At 35.4% G+C, this 22,164-nt stretch overlaps 1 long non-coding RNA gene across 1 annotated transcript; it reads left to right on the top strand.

The window, feature by feature from the left end:
- The first annotated feature begins 49 nt into the window (after positions 1-49).
- LOC131491820 (uncharacterized) lies at positions 50-20,687 on the top strand. Its single transcript, XR_009251661.1, has 3 exons — positions 50-225; positions 4,872-4,940; positions 19,789-20,687. It is a non-coding gene; the product is annotated as an uncharacterized LOC131491820 (long non-coding RNA).
- Positions 20,688-22,164: the final 1,477 nt, after the last annotated feature.

Genomic DNA, 22,164 nt, shown 5'->3' with positions numbered 1-22,164 from the left:
GGAGGTGGGGCCTTTGGGAGGTGATTAGGTCATGAGGGTGGAACTTTCATGAATGGGATTGATTCATGTGTCTCTTATAAGACTCCACACAGTTCCCCCTGCCCCACCTTTCTACCATTTGAAGACCCGGTAAGAAGGTGCTGGCTCTGAACCAGGAACAGAGAGCCCTCACCAAAACACAGCCATGCTAGCTCCTTGATCTTGGAATTCCCAGCCTGCAGAGCTGTGAGAAATAAATGTTTTTACTTTATAAGCTACCCAGGCAGTTGTAGCAGCCTCTATGGCCTGACAGCCTCCTTGCAAACACTTGGCATTGTCAGTCTTTTAATATTAATAATTGGCTGTGCCAATTTATATTCTTATCAACAGTGCATGGGCGTCCCCATTCCTCCACCTTGTAACTGTACAGTGCAGAAGACTTGTCCAATTTTTATCAAATTTATTTCTTGCTATTTGAATTTTTATGCTACTGTAAGTAGTGCATTTTGAAAGCTGTAATTTAATTGAGTGTTGCTAGGATATATAAATAAATTCAGTGTTCTATATTGATCAAGTACTCCAAACCCAGGTTAAATTCACTTAGTAATTTTAATAATTCGCTTGTGGAGTCTTTTGAGTTTCCATTTATACCAACTTTGGATAGAAATGATGACAGTGGGCATCTTTGTCCTATTTCCAATCACAGGGATACATCTTTTGATAATCACCATTTAGCTACCCTTTATCATTTAGCTACCCTTTATCAGACTGGGGACATATATTTATATTCTTAATTTGTTCACAGTTTTTATAACAACTAGATATTGAACCTCGTAAAAATTTTTTGTATCAGTTAAAATAACATAACATTATTTTTCTTTTTCTATCAATGTGGTAAATTTCATTGATTACTTTTTAAATGTTAATGAATCTTTAATCCCTGAAATAAACCCAACTTGGATTTATATATCCATTTCTTTTTTAATGTTTACAGGATAAGTAAATCCTGATACTGTTTTTTTTGGTGTGTGCTTTTCTTCCATTTAAAAAAAGTAAATCTTGTTGGGGCGCCTGGGTGGCGCAGTCGGTTAAGCGTCCGACTTCAGCCAGGTCACGATCTCGCGGTCCGTGAGTTCGAGCCCCGCGTCGGGCTCTGGGCTGATGGCTCGGAGCCTGGAGCCTGTTTCCGATTCTGTGTCTCCCTCTCTCTCTGCCCCTCCCCCGTTCATGCTCTGTCTCTCTCTGTCCCAAAAATAAATAAAAAACGTTGAAAAAAAATTTAAAAAAAAAAGTAAATCTTGTTAATATTTTATTGTTTTTATTAATATTTTTTTGCTAATTTCTTTTTTAATTTATTTTTTTTTTAGTGTTTATTTTTGAGAGAGAGAGAGAGAGAGAAAGAGAGAGAGGGCGAGAGAGAGATGGAGGGAGTATGATCTGGGAAGGGACAGAGAGAGAAGGAGGGAGGGAATCTCAAGCAGGCTCCATGTTGTCAGCACAGAGCCTGATGCAGGGCTCGATCTCTCAAACTGTGAGATCATGACCTCAGCCAAAATCAAGAGTTGGATGCTTAACTGAATGAGCCACGCAGGTGACCCTCCTTTTTGCTAATTTCTATATTTATTTCTGCTTTTATATTTATCATTTCTTTCTTCTTGATTTTTTAGGTTAAATTTGCTATTACTTTTGTTACTTCTTTAAAAAATTTTTTTAATGTTTATTTTTGAGAGAGAGACAGAGCATGAGCAGGGGAGGGGCAGAGAGAGAGAGGGAGACGCAGACTGAAGCAGATTCCAGGTTCTGACATGTCAGCCTAGAGCCTAACATGGGGCTCAAATCCACAAACTGTGAGATCATGACCTGAGCCAAAGTCGAACGCTCAACTGACTGAGCCACCCAGGCACCCCTGCTTTTGTTACTTCTTGAGACAGATGCTTTAATCATGAATTTTCACCCTTTCATCTTTTCTAACTTATAGATTCAAGGCTATAATTTTCCCATGGCTTTAACTGCATCTTGTAGTTTTATTTGATATGTCACATTTTAATTATCATTAATTTAAAATATTTTAATTATATTGTGATTTTTTAAATTGACCTATATGTTATGTAGAAATATAATTTAATATTTTTAACATTTGGGGACTTTTGATTTTTCATTTTATTTTCTTTTTCTACCTTTATCTCCACTGTGTTCAGAGAGTGAACTCTGTAATTTCAACCTTTGACATTTGTTGAGACTTACTTCAGCTTATCAATTTTCCTAAATGTTAATAGGCACTTCAAAAGAATGTCCATTATGTAGTTATTGGATTCAGTGTTGTTTATATGTCCTAAGATCATGTTTTTATTTTCTTAAATTTTTTTTTTCAACGTTTTTAATTTATTTTTGGGACAGAGAGAGACAGAACATGAACGGGGGAGGGGCAGAGAGAGAGGGAGACACAGAATCGGAAACAGGCTCCAGGCTCCGAGCCGTCAGCCCAGAGCCTGACGCGGGGCTCGAACTCACGGACCGCGAGATCGTGACCTGGCTGAAGTCGGACGCTTAACCGACTGCGCCACCCAGGCACCCCTAAGATCATGTTTTTAAATCATGCAGTTCAAATCGTTCATATCCATACTCCTTTTTTTTTTTTTTTTTTTGCCTGCCTATTCTGTTATTGAGTGAAGTGGGTTAAATCTAGCAATGATTGTGGGTTTGCCTCTTTCTCCTTTCAGTTCTGTATATTTGAGTCTAAGTGATTGTCCATATGAGTTTAGATGTGTTTTGTTTTCTTGGTAGATTATGTTTTTGTCATTATAAAATGTCCTTGCTTATCTTTAGTGATGCTTCTTAAAATTTCTTTCTCCAGGAAGTTATTTTCTTCCTACGATCTGAAGATTATTTTACTGTCTGCTTTCTTTCATTGTTTCTATTGATAATTTGGTTATCAAACTTACTGCTTCTCCTGTGAAAGTAACAGGTCTCTTTTCTCCAGCTGTTTTTAAGATATTTCTTGGTCTTTAGTTTGCAGTAGCTTTTCTCTAAGGTACTTAGGTGTGATTTTCTTGTATTTATCCTGCTTGCCCTTCTTAAGTTCTGACATAATGTTATTTTTTAATTTGAGAAAGTTTTTGTCTATTTTATTTGCATATGTTAGACTTTTTCAACACATTCTCACTATTTTCCATTTGTCTCTTACAGTATCCTTTATTTTTCTTCTTTGTATTTTCTCTGGCTTTAGTTTGTGTATTTCCTTTTGATTAACTTTTTCTGTTCACTAACATTCCCTTCAGTTACATAGAGCTACTATGAACCCCATGTATTGAGATTTTACTTTCAATAATTATATTTTTCTCTTAGCATTTATAGTTATCATATTTTGTGTTTTCAAGTTCTCTTTGTTTTAATTGTCTATTTATTGACTTAGGTAATTTGAAATAGTCTCGTCCTTTATTTCTGGAAATAAAATTCCAAAATAGGATTTTTAAATAGCTAGCCAGTCTTAATTTAAACAAGTACGTTGAGGGGCGCCTGGGTGGCTCAGTTGGTTGGGCGTCCGACTTCAGCTTAGGTCACCATCTCGCGGTTCGTGAGTTCGAGCCCGGCGTCGGGCTCTGGGCTGATGGCTCAGAGCCTGGAGCCTGCTTCCGGTTCTGTGTCTCCCTCTCTCTCTGCCCCTCCCCCGTTCATGCTCTGTCTCTCTCTGTCTCAAAAATAAATAAACATTAAAAAAAATTTTTTTTTAAACAAGTACGTTGATATTAAGTCTAATAATAAACTCTTGAAAATGATATAGGAATGTGTCTTTAATTAATACATAGATTAAAAGAACTTACTGAAAGATGGCTTGTTAATAAGCCACTTTCATTCATTTGAGAGATTTCCAGTGCTCTTCCTGTAGTTCTTTTATTCAACACATTATTGGCTATTTATGTCTAAAATCTTACCACATATAATTCAGGCATTGGTTTACATAATTATTGTAAAGAAATAGAACAATGGTTTGTTATGATTAGATGAAGAGTAGCAGCTTAAAATTTAATGTCAATAAACAAAATCCTGATTTTCTATCAATAACTAGCATAGTGACTTTTTATATGAAAACTTATAGAAATTTCATTAGCTTACATAATTATTATTTAGCTATAAGGGACAATATTGTGAGCCTGTTTCTAAATCTAGCTAATAAAACCTAACTTTATAGTGATTATATCAATGCATTATTAACTCAGTTACATTATAGAAGAGTTGGATTTCATTCATCTCTTCATTCATTTAGGAAATAATAATTAAACATATACTCAAGACAAGGCAGAGTCTTGAATTCATGGGGTGCTGTAAAGATATGGCAGATAACCTGCCCTAAACAAAATTATTCTAGCAGAGGATACTGTCATTCTTCCGAAATAACTAAACAGTAAGCTAATAAGCTGTAAGTCTACTAAAAAAGATGAAGTCATAAATTGATGTTGTGTTTTATTTGAGGGAGAAAGTGATTGCTCTCAGTTATGTGAATCACAGATTTCATCAAGGAGGCAGCATTTTATCTGGTGTTGAAAATGTAAAAGTTGGATATGAAGGGATGGAAAGCAAGACATTCTAGGCAGTTATGGTGGAGTGGGAAGAAGATATACTTTAGAATCAGAAAGATCCCCATGTTCAATTGTTGGTTTCACTAACTAGCTATGAGTCATTATTTGAGTCAGATTTTAACAGCATGTCTTATTTCCATCATCTAATTCTATCATGCTACATCATCTTCACACCCAAAACCAAAGAACGCATAAGCTCTGAGTATAATTTTGTGTTTTAAGAAACTGTGAAAAACCCTTAATGTCTAAGTTTGATTCAGTGATCATCCCATTTTCTATTTAGAAAAGTAAGAAACATAACTATCTTCTTTCTAGATTGCAATGACATATCTTCGGCGGTTAAAAATTGCCAAGTAGTTGTCTTATTCTTGGAAAGGAATCAAGGTAATTAAAAAATTCATAAAACTATCAAATCCTTATAGTGAGAAGCTCTCTATTTTCTTTATGTTTCTTGTATTATTAAAAGATGATTGTATATTTTATTAGGGATTCAGAGAAATAGTTAGTTTCTGTCCTGTTAATTCTGCATAGTTATATGTAATAGTGACATAATATGTTAAAAGAGGTTCTCCCAGTTTCTTTATTATAAAATTAGACTTTAATTTCCAAACGTTTGATATTTGTGTTAGGATATTTTTCCTAAACTAAGCTTTTTTGGAGGAATGTTTAATGTTCTTTGTGAAGTCTCTCTACCCTCAGTGTTAGATGCACACAATAAACAGCTATCCCTTATATCCAGGTTGGCTTGGTGAAACATGAGTTCCAGTAGAACATTTTTGAAATATGGATCCTAGTATTTGTGCTCATTTATAAATTTGAATTTGTGATAACTTAGGCATACATTTTCTCTGGCTTAAACAGGGAGGAGGAAGAAGAGAGAGGTTAAAACTCAGTGCTGTCCATGCATGAAATTGGCTTTGGTAATTGGCTTTGGCAGTACTAAGGTACTAAACTGCATTGTTTCATGAAATGTAAGGCCGGGAAAAGAAGGGAGTAATTAGTCAGTCACTTTGACTTTTTCGACGCGGCTTAGCATTTATTACTGTTTCCCCCATTGCCCTGACCTAAATCAATGACCTTTAAACTGGAATATATTTCATTGTGTCTCCTTATAACCCCTCCCTTTTCTATCTGTATTGCACATAAAGAAACAAACAAAACAAAACAAAAAACACACACACACACACGCACACACATGCTGATTCAAAGTATGGAAAGTATCGAAAACACCTACTCATCTTTGGAAAAGGGGCTATTTTTAAAAAAATGTTTATTTATTTTTGAGAGTGAGAGAGAGACAGAGCATGAACAGGGGAGGGGCAGAGGGAGGGAGACACAATCCAAGCAGGCTCCAGGCTCTGAGCTGTAAGTACAGAGCTCAACGTGGGGCTTGAACCATGGGCCACAACATCATGACCTGAGCTAAAGCTGGATTACCAACTGAGCCACCCAGGAGCCCCGAAAAGGGGCTATTTTTTAACTCCACTAAAACATTGAGAAGCAATGTCTATGACAAAAAAATGTGCCTTATTTATCTCAAGAAGTATAAACTGGGCCACTTTATTGTTAAGGTGAGAGGTATAACCTCATTTCTTATAATTTTAGTTAGATATAATTCATTCTTAAACCAGTTTTCTTTGAGATGATTAAGCAAACTAAAAGAAAAATAGAAACTTTGAGAGGAAAAGAAAAAAGATTTTTCCAATGAAATTATCTTTATCTTTCATTTTGCCATAAGGCATGCAGATTTGGAATAGGCTAGTTTTTAAAAACCAATCACTACATATGAAATTCAATTTGTAGTTTTTAAAAATCATTTTTATAGCATATAACACCTGGTGTGAACCAAAATTGTTCCAACCCCCCACAGGTTTAATACTAGACTTACAAAATCAGAATACTTGAAAATTAGGGCCCAGAATTTCATGTTTTTAATATGACCCTCAGGATATTAAAAATCTCAGAAATTCTGAAAACCATTGATTTAAATGGATTATTCTTTCTTAAAGAAAAAAAAATCCTATTGGCATTATACCACACAAGGATAATGAGATCTTTTTATGTTCTGTATTTAATTCCTGAATGTTTTTATGTAATGAGAAAATGGAGAAATTTTATCAGAATTTTTTTGTGAAAAAATTAAATGCAAGCATAAGTTCAAGCTATCACACACTATTTTCTCCTCAAATTCTAGCAGTGAAAATAACTTAGTATTATTTTTAAAAAATTTTTAAGGTTTATTTATTTTATTTTATTTTATTTTTTTAACGTTTATTTATTTTTGAGACAGAGAGAGACAGAGCATGAACGGGGGAGGGGCAGAGAGAGAGGGAGACACAGAATCGGAAGCAGGCTCCAGGCTCTGAGCCATCAGCCCAGAGCCCGACGCGGGGCTCGAACTCACGGACCGCGAGATCGTGACCTGGCTGAAGTCGGACGCTCAACTGACTGAGCCACCCAGACGCCCCAGGTTTGTTTATTTTTGAGACAGAGAGAGACAGGACGTGAGTGAGGGAGGGGTAGAGAGAGAGGGAGACACAGGATCTGAAACAGGCTCCAGCACAGAACTCAATGCAGGGCTCGAACTCACGAACCGCGAGATCATGACCTGAGCCAAAGTCAGATGCTCAACTGACTCAGCCACCCAGGCTCCCCTGAAAATAATTTATAACAATGGAAAACAATGTGGACCTCACAGTGTTCAAACGTAAGATCAAAATCTCTGAGGGCCAGAAAATGAATAGAAAAATTATATGAGTGGGACTGAAGTCATAGACTTTCTGGTATCTTGGTCCACTACACATAGGGGCAGCCAGGAATGGGATATGCTAAGGGTGAAGGTGAATAAAAGCACTCCAGACAAGATGAAAGGAAGGAAAGGGGCAGATGAAAATTAAATTTACTGTTTGAAATTAGGACTTTGGATTTGGATGAGAATTTCTTGCAGATAAGGGAAGCTAAAAAAGTTTATTTCAGATCATTGCTAGCAGCTACAGCATTTTCTACATTTCATCCAATTGGAAGGAGCAACATATTCAGCACTTCAAGATGAGGAATTAAAAACCATTCTAATAGTGCATGAATGAATTTGTTTTCATTTCAGATACTCTCAATCTCACTAAGAGGCAGAAGCTGTCAAATGCCATTTTAAGAGCTGGTTTCATATGAGGTTAGGGGTTAGGAAGAAACAACTGCAAAATTATGAGAAAGAGGGGTGAACACAGAGGATGGCAGAATAGATAGGTGGATAGATTATTGAAAGAGCATTAAAAATTTCCCCTAGTAATGCAAACTACATGAAGCTATCTAATGCTAACAGCAAGAGCCAACACCTTCAAAATTAAAACGTAAACTTGTTCCACATGAAATCAATTTTATGGAATGGTCTGACAAAAACTTCAAAATAAATAGGCTTGGAATTAAAGTGCTCAGTGAGGTAAATAAAAAATAGCTTCCATTTAAAACGAGTCATAAATTATAATATTTTAATGTTTATTTATTTTTAAGAGAGAGTGAGAAGGAGATAGAGCATGAGCAGAGGAGGCACAGAGAGAGAGGGAGACACAGAATCTGAAGCAGGCTCCAGGCTCCGAGCTTTCAGCTCAGAGCCTGATGCGGGGCTCGAACTCACAAGCTGTGAGATCATGACCTGAGCTGAAGTCGGATGCTTAACCGACTGAACCACCCAAGTGCCCCAAGAGTAATAAATTATTAAAGAGTAGAAATGAAATAAGAATAGGTGGATAGTAAAGGAACCAATTAAAAATCTTGGAAATTAAAAAATATATATAATGGCAAAAATATTAATTAAAATACTATAGGGGCACCTGGGTGGCTCAGTTGGTTGAGCGTCCAACTTCGGCTCAGGTTATGATCTCACAGTTTGTGGGTTTGAGCCCTGCATTGGGCTCTGTGTTGACAGCTCGGAGCCTGGAATCTGCTTCAGATTCTGTTTCTCCTTCTCATTCTCTGTCTCTGCCCCACTTGTGCTGTCTCTCTTTCTCTCTCTCTCTCTCAAATATAAACAAAGATTAAAACATTTTTAATAAAACAAATTAAAAAAAAAAGAAAAAGGGAAGAGTAAAAACATTTTAGACAAATTATGAGTGTTTATAACATGTAGACTATCGCTAAAAGAATCATGAAAAGATGTGCCACAATGAAAAGTAAACGTAGATGAAGTATATGGAAAAGAAAATAATGACAACCAAAGAAACTGATAAAATTCAATTAAATATTGCTAGAAGAATGGTATTCACTAAATTTTACATGTTAGAAGGGTAAAAATAACAAATGGGGGACCTGGCCTTTGTAAAGTCTCATTGAGTAGTCATTGTACATGGACCACTCTCAGGGAAGGATTGCAACCTTGGATGAGGCTGCATTATTTGACTGAAGGTGATCCTTAGAGATATAGTTGCAATCCATAAGCAGCCAACACACCTGACAGGTGAGGGAAGGTATGCAGAATGAATGCTTTGGTCTTGAAAGAGAATCTGGATCATATCACCTACATCATGCAATAATTTGTGAAGCAAAATCTTAAAACTTACAGAAGAAAATATAGGGCACTGTATGACATCAGGACAGACATACTTTTGATGAAAAAGAAACAGAAACAAATAAACCAGAAAGGTTTAAGTATTTAAATTAAGTATTTAATTAAAAATTCCTGTTTAGAAAAGTTGAAACTAAGTTATATCAGAGTCAGACAAAAAACAAAAAGATATTTGTAATGTATATAACTATTTAAGGATGGACTCACTAGAATGTATCAGACATATGCAAGTAAATAAGAGACAACACTCATAAAAAACCTGGATGACCAATAAGCTTATGAAAAGATACTGTGTATGCACCAGTCATATTGGATTAAGGCCCATCAGATTACCTCAGTGTAACTTAATTAACTCTTTAAAAACCCTAAGCTCCAAATATAGTCAATGTCTGAAGTACTGGGGGTTAGAACTAAATATTTGAAATTTCGGAGAACACAATTCAGCCTATAACAGCAGGGAAATCTTTAAAAGGCTGTAAGGATCCAGAGAAATGAGAGCTCAATACAGTGCTCATAGAAATGTAAATTGGCAAACCCATGTTGGAGAGCAATTTGATAATAAGTTAATTTAAAGACATGCTTATCTTCCTTCCTGCAATTCTACTTTTAGATATTGAGCCAAGAAAGACTTTTGCACATGGGCACGAGTTGATAGATCCAAGAATGTCCATCATGATATGTACATATAGAACACCACTAAAAATACATGATGTAGGGCTATACAAAAACACAATATTAAATGAAAAGATAAATTGCAGAGTTTTACCTATATTATGTTGTCCATAAAAAGACTTTAAAATAACACTGTTTATTGCTTTGCCTATGAACACGTAGAATAGTTCAAAATACATATGTTATTGCTGAACACTAAATTCAGGGTATTATTTACATCTTGAGAGGGAAGGTGTGAGGGAATTTGGGTCATGGATGGATACCCAGCTATAGTTGGCAAAATAATGGCCCCCCAAACCTGTGAATATGTTGTGTTACATGGCAAAGGGGAATTAAACCTGAAGATTAAGATTGATAATGATGACTTTAAAATGGGAAGATTGTCCTGGAGAGTCTGGGAAGGTCCAATGTAATCACAAAGATCCTTAAAAGTGAAAGAGGGAGGCAGAAAAGTCAGTATCAGAACATCGCAATGTAAGAAAGACTTGGCTGGTATTGCTGATTTTGAACACAGGAGTCACAAACCAAGGAATGCAGGCAACTTCCGCAAGCTGGAAAAGGTGAGGACAATGGATTTCCCTCTAGAATCTTTAGAAGGAACACAGCCCTATAAACACCATAGTTTTTGCCTAGTGAGATCTATGTCAGAGTTTAGAGCAAATCTGTAAGAAGCAGCCAGATCCTGATACTCCAAACTTTACTTAATATTTTGGATCCCATGTATACCCTCATGGCAGAATTTTTACTGTATGTTTTTATATTATCTTCCTTGCTTTACATTATTCTCCTTGCTTGCTTAATGGTTGGTGACTGAATTAACTTTAGTATTCTCTGATCATGTCCCGTCTGTGTTTACAACCTAAGGCAGTATCTTATATAGGTAGAATCATGCATTATGACCTGTTTTGTTGTATCTGGTGGTAGTTCATTTTTTAGAATTTGTGTGTATCATCCCATGTTACCATTTATACTTTCATTTTACTCTTGATAGTTATTTTGGTTGTTTTTGGCATTTGGTTATAATAAATAAAGGAATTTGGGACATTCTGGAACATCAGTTTTTCTTGGATATATACCTAGGATTGGAATTGGTGGGTCATAACATCACCAGTGCAGTTTTCCAAAGTAGTTTTATCAGCTTACACTCCAGTTTATTAATACATGAGAATTCTAGTTGCTCTGTATTTTTACCAGCACTTGGAATGATCAACCATTTTTAATTTTAGCCATTATGGTTGATGTGGAGAAGCATTTCACTGTTTTAATTTCAATGTTCTTGATGACTAATTATGTACGTTTTTACATATGTAAATAGTCATTTTATATCCTTTCTTATAGGTACCGCTTATAGAAATATACCCATTAAAAGTTGAGATGTCTGTCTTTCTTAATTTGATTTTTAAGAGGTTTTTTTATGTTTTCTAGATGTGAACTCTTTTATCAGTTATATTTTCTCTCTGTGTGGCTTACGTTTTCACTTTCTTAGTTATGCTTTGGATGGCCACAATATCCTAACTTTAATGAAATGCCATTTCTCAATTTTTTTCTGTAATGGTTAGTGATTTCTGTGTTCTTTTATGAAAATTTTGCCCAGTCCAAGGTCATGACAATCTTTTCTTTTCTTTTTTTTTATTCTAAAAGATTTATTGTTTAACATTTAGGTCTATGATCCATATCAAGTTAATTTGTGTTTTTTTAATATAAAAACATTTATATATGATATGAAGTAACCATGGTTCATTCTTTCCCATTTTTATATCCAATTATTCTAACACCATTATTTAAAAGCCCATTGTTCCCATACTAAAAGTAAAAATACCTTTAAAGTAAATTAGGTAACCATTTATGTGTTTCTGGACTCTAGTTTGTTCCACTGGTATACTTGTATATCATTTTGCAAATACCACATTATCTTTACGAATGTTGTTTCTGGTAAGTCTTGAAGTCTGGTATCTTAAGGTGTCAGATTCTGTTTTTTTTTTTTTTTTTTCAAGATTGCCTTGGCTACTTTAGGGCCTTTCAATTTCATATAAATTTTAGAATCAACTTGTGATTTCTCTTTCACATAATAAATATGTTGGTATTTTGATTAGGATTGCTTTGACAGTAGATTAATTTGAAGAGAATTGGCATTTTAACAACAGGCTTTTAATCCATGAATATTTCATATTTTTACATTTACTTAGGTTTCTTAAATCTCACTTAGTAACATTTTATGGTTTTTCATCGTATAAATCTTTTATAGATTTTATTAGATTTATTTCTATATATTTTATATTTGGATGCTAAATAAATGGTTTTCTTTTTAAAATTACATTTCCTAGTTGTTTCTTGCAAGTGTATAAAAATGCATTTTGTACATTGAGCTCATATTTATAGACCACTAATTCACTATGTACACTAATTTACTTACTAATCCTAATATTTGCAGATTTTTTTTAGGTTTCCTATGTACCCAGTCATATCCTTTTCAAGTTTAAAAGATTTTATTCAGTTGTCTTGTGTTAGTGAAAGTATAATATTGAATAGAAATGGTGATGTGGTTATCCTTATCATGTTTCTTAACTAAAAGGGAGAGTATGCAATATTTTGCCATTAAGTAAGATGTTGACTGTAGGAGTTTTGTTGCTAATTTTTCTCAGATTTAGATAGTTTCCTTCTATCTAGTATGATATCTATCTAGTAGATATCTTCTATCTACTAGTATGCTAAGAGCTTTTATCATGAACAAGTTTTAGATTTGATCAAATAACTTTTATACATATATTAAAATGATAATTTTAAAAATTCTGTTAACATAGTGAATTACACTAATTATATATGTTAATCCAAACATTCCCTCCTTCTTGGTAATGATACATTTATTATATTGCAGAATTCAACTTAATATCTTGAATTTTGAATTTATTTTTGAATTTGAATTTATTTTTATAAGCCTTTGAATTTATTCAAAAGATCTTTGAATTTATTTTTATAAGCCACATTGGCTTGTGTTTTTCCTTTTATGTAATGTCCTTGCTAGGTTTTGGTATCAGAGGATATGTTGGTATCTGGGACAACGGAAAGTATTTTCCCTTTCTGTATTCTGTGAAAGAGTTTACATTAAATATATGGCTTAAAACAATTTTTTTATATCCATTTATTTTGGGGGGGGGAGGGGCAGAGAGAGAGGGAGACACAGAATCCGAAGCAGGCTCCAGGCTCTGAGCTGTCAGCAAAGAGCCTGCTGTGGGGCTCGAACCCATGAACCGTGAGATCATGACCTGAGCTGAAGTCAGACCCTCAATTGACTGGGCCACCTAGGCACTCTTTTATGGTTTTTTAAAAAGTTTAATTATTTTGAGAGAGAGAGAGAGAGAGAGAGAGAGAGAGAGAGAGAGAGAATCCCAAGCAGGCTCTGCACCATCAGCAAGGAGCCCCACAAGGGACTTGAACTTATGAATGGTGAGATAATGACCTGAGCTGAAATCAAGAGTCAGAAGCTTAACCAACACAGTCACCCAGATGCCCCTATATGGGTTCTTTTTTTTTTTTTTTTTAATGTTTTAATGTTCACTACTGAAGCCAACTGGGCCTGAAGTACTCTTTGTGAGAATTTTTAAAAGTATCATTGAGATCTAATTGACATGCAATAAATTATAGAAATTGCAAAACATTTTGATAGTTTGACATATGTATGCACCATGTATTTTCTCATGATCCTTTGAAATTCCTCCTTTCTGACTCTCCACTTCCCTGACCCCACACAGCTATCAGTATACCTTCTGTAACTGTGTATTAGTTTATATTTTCTAGAATTTTATATAAACGGACTCATGCAATGTATGCTCTTTTTAGCCTGGCTTCTTTCATTCAGCATAATCATTTAGATATTCATCATGTTGTAGTGTGTAACAATGATTTGTTCCTTTTTAATGCTAAGTAGTATCCCATTGTACAGCTATATTACATTAATTCACTTACCTGTTGTTGGGTTGCTTTTGGGTTTTGTTTATTACAAATCAACTTACTATGAACTTTTATGGGCAAGACTTTGTATGGTCATTTGCTTTTATTTTTCTTGGGTAGATACCAAGGAGTGGCATGACCAGACCAAATGATAGGTGAATATATAAAGTTTTAGGAAGTGTTAAGCTGTTTTCCAAAGGTGTTGTGTCATTTATCTGGCTAGAGCAGCGTATGAGAGTCCAGTCTCCACATCCTCATGAGTACTTGGTATAGTCAGTCTTTCAAATTTTAGCTATTTTAATAGGTGTGTAGTAGTCTGTTACTGTGATTTTAATTTGTATTTTCTGATGTCTAATAATGTTAAGCATTTTGTCATATGCTTCTTTATTATCTGTATATCTTTTCTGATGAAATGTATATTCAGATCTTTGGCTCATTAAAAATGAGCTGTTTTGGGGCGCCTGGGTGGCTCAGTCGGTTAAGCGTCTGACTTCGGCTCAGGTCATGATCTCACAGTTCGTGAGTTCGAGCCCCGCGTCGGGCTCTGTGCTGACAGCTCAGAGCCTGGAGCCTGCTTCACATTCTGTGTCTCCCTCTCTCTCTCTCTGCCCCTTCCCTGCTCATGCTGTGTCTCTCTCTGTCTCAAAAATAAATAAACATTAAAAAAAATTAAAAATGAGCTGTTTTATTATTATTGACTTTTTAGAGTTATTTATATATTTTGGATACAAGTCCTTTATCATGTATTTTATAATTTTTTTCTGCTTGTATGTACATACATACATTGAATGTAGCTTTTCATTATACATATGTTAGGCTGCTTGAAGTTGTAATGGAGGTCTCTGGGGCTATGCTGATTTTTAAAAATTCTTTTTTATTCTGTGTTTTATGTGGGGTATTTTTATTGCTATTCCTTTAAATCTTCTGGTTATTTTAGCTCTTGCATTTTTAAGTCTTTCAAATTGTAGTTTTAGTTAGTTTTTATATCTTCTAAATCTCGTTAATGGGTCATACTACCCAGCTTCTTTGCACAACTGATAATCTTTGATTGGATGTCAAATATTGTGAATTTTGTCATTTTATTTCCAGATACTTTTCTCTTCTTATAAATATTCTTGACCTTTTGTCTGGGATATAATTAAATTTCTTGGAAATAGTTTGATCCTTTTAAGTGTTGCTTTTAAGATTTATGAGGTGATGGATCCTGAGAAACTTAACAGAAAGCCATGGGGGAGGGGAAGGAGAAAAAAAAAAAAAAGAAGTTAGAGAGGGAGGGAGCCAAAACATAAGAGACTCTTAAAAACTGAGAGCAAACTGAGGGTCGATGGGGGGTGGGAGGGAGGGGAGGGTGGGTAATGGGCATTGAGGAGGGCACCTGTTGGGATGAGCACCGGGCGTTTTATGGAAACCAATTTGACAATAAGTTTCATAAAAAAAAAAAAAAAAAGAAGAAAAAAAAAAGATTTATGAGGTGGGACTGGAGCCATGCTCAGTCTAGAGTTAAATTTTCCTCACTCCTGGGATAAACCCTTTTGTGTACTACTCCACTCACTGTCTCAGGAATTAGGATTTTTCCTTTTTTTTTTTTTTTTCTAGTTGTTGTTATTGTTGTTGTTAAGTGGCACTATTCCTGGATCTGTGTAAGCATCAAGCCTTAATATCTATAACCCTTTCAGCTTTGTCTCCTTGGCCTCAGATAGTTTCCTCACATGCTTGTGCTGATCAGGCTTATCTGAAAATTTGAAGGGGACTATACAGTTCTCCAACATTCTTTCTTTTTTTTGCTCTTTCCTCCAGGCACTCTTTCCAGCAAACTCTCACTCACTTCGTGTCTCCAGATTTGAGCACTGTCTCTTAATCTCAGGAAGTTCACTGGACTCTGCCTGGGTTTCCCCTTCTCAAGTAGATGCCTAGAAAGTCTCTAAAAGCAGTGAGTTTGGGTAATGGTATGGCTCATCCCATTTCTTTTGATTTCCCGGTAATCATCCTTCTCTGTTCAGCCCAATATGTGAATAATCTTTGGATTTGCTTCTTCTATTTTCTCCTCTTGGGTACTGGTTACATTTATCTACCTCTTCATAAGACTTTTAGGATTTTTCTGTGCATTTAAAAGCCTCTTGATCTAGCCTCCCGGCTTGCCATTCTACTTTTAGGACTCAGCAAAGGGGGAAATTTGGGCCCAAGTTTTGTGCCTCATCAGTTTCTAATGTGCCCTGCCAACCCCAATGGGCTGCTAGATGCTGTGCTATAGAGTCTTTCTACCTGGGAAAAGCTGATCTTCAGCCATGGCCAGAATCGGAAAATACCCCCAGGGAAAGAAATGGTCAGGAGTGTTTCCTCATATAGTGTATTAGTTTCCTGTGGCTGCTTTAACAAATTACCAAAAATTAGGTGGCTTAAACAAGAGACATTTATTTTCTCACAGTTCTGGAGGATACTTCCCTTACCTCATGTTCACTTGATAACATTTGGAAAGTCTCTATTTTGTAAGATGGTCACATTCATAGGTACTGTGGGTAGGACTTCAACGTATCTTTTTGAGGGACACAATTTAATCCATAATCCCTAGAGAACACCTTTTTCCCCTCTGGAATTTTAATTCGTCTAGTGTTCTTTGCTTTCAAATTTCTCCAATTTTCCATATTAAAAAATTATGCCAATTTGCCATTTTTTTTCCTACCTGCTGCTATCTACAACTTACTATCTCCACTCAGAAACAAGTCTACTGATATTTTCCAAACTATTTTCACAGCCTTTCTATTTAGTGTCAGATTTTGACAATAGTTTGAATCTTAGTTCAGTTTTTGGTTTTGTGAATTTTTATATTTGCGCTTTTATGAGCATTTTAGTGGAAGTTATGGTAGAGCTTCAGGAAGGGGTACTTGGCTAATTTACAGTAGCTGGTATTAGAGTGCTCTGTTTCAGACACCATATTAAACACTTAAAAGGCATTATATAATTTACTTTATACAACAAGCTTATAAAGGTTACATTCATCATATACCCTTTAATTGTGGTTATTGTGATAATTTTAGGTCATATTAAAACATTCACTTAATATTTGGTATAAGAAGATACCAAAGCTCGTTTTCCCCATGTTATAAATTTGAAGACATTACATCAGAATATTAGAGCCATGTTTACAAATACAATGCTTATCTTATTGTATTAGCTGTTCAGATTTCTGTATTTCTTGCTAGACTATGAGCTCTTTTAGGACAGAGACTAAATATTACCCATTTTTATATTACCAATACCTAGCATCACATAATACATATATATATATATATATATATATATATATATATATATATATACAATAATTATCTATATAAATATATATAGATATAATAGCTTTTTGGATAGATAAAATGGGAAATATTACATATTATATAACTTTTTAATTATATCATAATAATGTATTTGTTTGGTTATATGAATGACTCTTGAGTTAGTAATAAAACTTCTGTGTACAATTGGAAAGTATTGGACACATTTGCTATCATCCCCATTCTTGTGTCCAGGGCAGCCATCAGTAATCAGTTAAAGAACTCTTTCCCCCTAAACTTGGATATAGTCAACAATTACCCCTTTAACCATGTAGTTCAGGCAGCCATTACCAAATGATGCAAGTTTACCTATTCACAGAGTGTTACTTACCACTTCCGGTATAGTAGTAGGAGCAGTGGGCTAGGTGTCTGGAAACATAAGATAAAGCCTGGCTTTGAAGCTTATTAGGTATGTAATTTTAAGCTTGTTAATTGTTTAGTCCTCCATTGCTTCATCTGTAAAATGAGAGTCATAGTAGCTATGTGGTTTAAAGGACGAAGAAAGAACAGAAGGTCATGCTACATACTGAAGAGATCTTGTGAGTAAGGCTCTATGGTCACAAGTCCAGGGTCAGGCTTTTGTAAATTAGATGAATTTTGACAACTGGGAAAACCCTGTGATGATAGCATTTGCATTTTTTAGTTTATATTTTGTTTTCCTCCTTACCCCAGCATAGCACCGACTTAGTAAATACACAAAAGGTATTTGTCTAATTAAATGATTTGTCATATGAGGAGATTTTAGAAGATTATACCTGATGCCCCTTTTTGCTCGTGTATTCTACACTTCTTGGTAACAGATGTATGAGTGCTTTGAATGCTAAAGGGTACATTTGTAAGAGACTATTTTTTAATTCTGGCTAGATTATCACTATGAAGCTGCCGAAGCAGAAGAGACTTTTATTGATATTAATGGTAGATAAGTGTTGTCAGGGTTAGATTTTCAGTAGGGAGTCAAAAGTTACAGCGAGGACTATAAATCTCTGATCTACTAAATAATAATCATTTACATATTAATATTATATAGGCCACCCTACCCAGTTTGTTTTAAATTTTTTTTTTCAACGTTTTTTATTTATTTTTGGGACAGAGAGAGACAGAGCATAAACAGGGGAGGGGCAGAGAGAGAGGGAGGCACAGAATCGGAAACAGGCTCCGGGCTCCGAGCCATCAGCCCAGAGCCTGACGCGGGGCTCGAACTCACGGACCCCGAGATCGTGACCTGGCTGAAGTCGGACGCTTAACCGACTGCGCCACCCAGGCGCCCCGACCCAGTTTGTTTTAAAAGAACTTGCTAGGAGTGCCTGGGTGGCTCAGTTGGTTGAGTGTCTGACTCTTGATTTTGGTTTCAATCATGATCCCAGGGTCATGGGAAAGAGCCCCGCATTGGACTATGCCCTGGGTGTGGAGCCTGCTTAAGATTCTCTCTCTCCCTTTGCCCTTCCCCTGCTCACAATCTGTCTCTCTCTCTCTCTCCTCTCCTCTCTCTCCACCCCCCCCACCAAAAAAATTAAAGTAAAGAACTACTTGCTTAATAATTCTAACATATACATAACACCATTTTTTGACAATGATACACATTGGTCCTTCCCCCATGCCCTTTTCTTTGGAAAATTGGCAAGATGATACTTGCTGGTTATCTAGCAAGAAACACTCCTTTGTTGCTACTGTGTAGGAGTGATTTGGCTAGAACTTCTCTCCAATAGTTAATTACTTGTATGCCTCTGGATGCAGGCAATGATGATCTTAATGCATTCTGTGGTTATTTTTTCTTTTTTAGAACACTATGGTTTAAACCTGTTGTAAGTAGATTAAGTTAATTTTCAGGTTTCTTTATTTCCTCAAAAGTCAGGCCACTAGATAGAATATTTTTTGACATGTACATTCTGCTGTCATTTTGAATCTTATGTCTGCATCTTAAAAAAATTCAAATAGCATAATAACTATGCTGGTTAACTTAAGCAAATTTTAAAGCTTGTCTTCTGTTAGTGGAAGATGTTACCTGCTTTCTTGTGAAAGATTCAGGTCAGCAAAGATATAGCAGGATGCATATCGTTGCAGATTTCCTTCATTGTTACCTGTTGCTGGGCGTGCATTATCAGATGTAAAAAAGACAATGACCGCTTCTTTTAGTTTCCTTTTCCTGTCTGGTGTGTGTTTGTGGCAAAATGTATCATTCATGGGGTGTGTGTGTGTGTATGTGTGTGTGCGCGTGCGCGTGCATGTGTGTGTGTTTGCGTGTTCATGTGTGAGACACAAAGGAGAGAGAAAGCTGAAAGGTAGCTATATCTCTTTTACTTTCCTTAGGGAAAACTCTTTTCCTATTTGGTCTTAGATCTGCTCAGTGTAAACAGCAAGTCCTAAATCACGACTTTTGGAACAATACATTTCCAAACAAATCTATGCCGTAACTTCCTGTTAGAATGTTCCAGTTTTATGGGTTAACATCTCCTGTCTTTCTAGCCGCAGGAGTTTCTGGGTTTGTAGACCTGTGGATGTGAAAGAACTATGTTATAGTCAAAACTATAAGTGCTTTTATTCACCCTTAATAATTTATTAAATTCCAGTTTCTTAATATAACTGCACAATAAATACACAGTCTTTGTTGCTTAGAGAGCAGCAGCATTTTTTCTTGTTAAGATTAAGCTTTGGGCTTCATATATTTGTAGAATGTTGGGATTACCACACCTTCCAAGATAATTTTTTTAACATTTCTATTTTACAGATGAGAGAATCATAGGAGCAAGCAAATGATTGTGTCAAAGATCTCACTGCTTCAGTAGTGACAAGGACTCTATGAAATACTAGATCTCAACATTTCATAGTCCGTTCTGTTTTCTGACGTGTCGCATACAAACTCATAGCATTTCCATACACATCTCCAGAAATGAGCCTCCGGCTCTCCCTGCACAGCCCCCACTAACTCCCAGGGAAGTAGGATTGTAGCTTGAAGTTTCCCTGACTTTTGTAGTTTAAAAAAAAATCTCTGTTCTCCCTTTATGATGCAGTGGAAAGAGCTTTTATTTGGAATCATTTATTTAACCATTTTTATTGAATGCCTTCTCTGTGCCAAGCATGAGACCAGCAGGACGTGGGAATACAAAGTGAATGAGGGATGTGATCCCGGCATTTATAGTCTGTTTGAACTTTTAGTCTTGCCACTCAGCAGTTGTCTGTCTTAGGCAAATCATTTCACCTCTCTGAGACTCCACTTTCAGATCTTTAAAATAAGGGCTAATTCTATTTTTGAGAGTTGTGAGGATTAATTAACATTAAAAAAAAAGGTAAATGTCTTGGCATATTTCTGACAAATAGTAGGCGTTCACTCAATAAATGTTAGTATCTTCCCTCCTACATCCAAGGGTTACTTTGAGAATCAAATATGACAATGAACGTGGAAATGTTTTGTGAATTGGAAATGGAGTCATAGACAAAGTTAGAGTTTTAGGGAGTCAACGCATACTACCACTTTCTTCACCTTGCAAGTTCAAGTCAAATGAGAAGAGGCAGACATCTCAAGATCAAAGTAGCAACCTAATTATAGATTAAAGCTGTATTGATGATTGTAGTTTTGATGTGCTTCCCAGTGCTTTACTATAGAATTAAATGTACCCACTCAGGCATATGCAGAAAGGGTAGGTGCAAGTCTTATCCACTGGGACAGGTAACTTACGTCCTGTAGAGAGGCCAAGAGAACCCTGGAGCAGAGTTGCATATGGACAATTCTGTTTTCAAACACACCACTCAGGTAAGCCACTCCACCTTATGTGGGAAAGAAATTGAAAGTGCGTTTTTTTTTTTGGGGGGGGGGGAGTCTTTCTGCCTGGAAAGGAAACACGAGAACAGAAAAATAATAAGTCTTTTAACAGATTCACACGTTGCTGTGAAGAAACTCAAATTTAGCCTCCCTCTGCCAAACTCCCATTCTTATTTATGGCTATTTTGGAAATGGCTATCTCATATATTAAAATATCTTTGTATTTCCTTCAAAGCTGGTTAAAACTCTTTTACCAGACTATGATATGTTCAATGAAAAATGCAGATTAGAAAATTCTGCCATATTACAGTGTATAAGATATTCTGTACATATAATGTATATTGTATGTATGTTGTGTGTGTGTGTGTGTGTGTATACTAAAAGAATGTATATTTATAGAGGAAATGGAGAGTGAAATTACATTAAAGTGCTTAATGTGACCATTTCAGGTGTGATTATGGATGATGATGTTTATTTTTACTTTTCAGAATTTGTGAATCATGTGTTTTTAAAAAGTTGACAGACCCCTTCCCCCTCCAAAAAACCAACTGAAAAAAAAAAAGCACAAATAAAAACCCAAACCACCCCTATTGTTTCTTCGTCCCTGATTTTTGCAAAGTTTTATAATTTTTCCTTTGTGGTTTTTTTCAATACAAACTCACTCTGTACACTTAACAGGGATGGAAGAAAAATTCACTGCGGGACTAATCAAATATTATTAAATTGCAAATTTCAAATATTATAGGTGACATTGTCATTCCTAAATACCTACCTTCTAATTATTTGTGAATAATGATAAGTCCTGAAGGTAAGGTCAATAATTCTAATTCCTTTTCTTGATCAGCATGTGAGAGAGCCATCTGTATTTACAGTTCTGTGAAATATATGTTCATATTCTTTGCCTATATTTTCTATTGTTTTATGAAATTATTCTACTCGGTATGCAGGTACTCTTTGTATACCAGAGAAATATTAGAAAAATATTTGTATATTCAAGAAATATTAGCCCATTGTCTGTAATTTGAATTATAATTATTTTCTCACTTTGTTATTTTGCTGGTAATCTTTGACATAAATTTTGGTGAGTTTCTTTTTTGTCATATAGGTTATATTTTTAAAAATTAGGTTTAATTTAACCGTCTTTTCTTTTATAGCTTCTCTGTTTCCATACTTAAAAACACTTCTACTTCTGGGTTATGAAAGTGTTTTTTTCCCATATTTTCTTCTGAACTGCTATGTTTTCATTTTTACATTAAATATTGATATATTGGAGTGTTTGTTAGAATAAGATATGGGGTATTGATGCAATTATATTTTCCCCCAGATGGCTATCCAGATTTACAG

This window comes from Neofelis nebulosa, chromosome 12 (assembly GCF_028018385.1).
Source record: "Neofelis nebulosa isolate mNeoNeb1 chromosome 12, mNeoNeb1.pri, whole genome shotgun sequence".
NCBI lineage: Eukaryota > Metazoa > Chordata > Mammalia > Carnivora > Felidae > Neofelis > Neofelis nebulosa.
The sequence above is the reverse complement of the archived record's forward strand: the minus strand, read 5'-3'. Positions and strand labels throughout refer to the sequence as shown.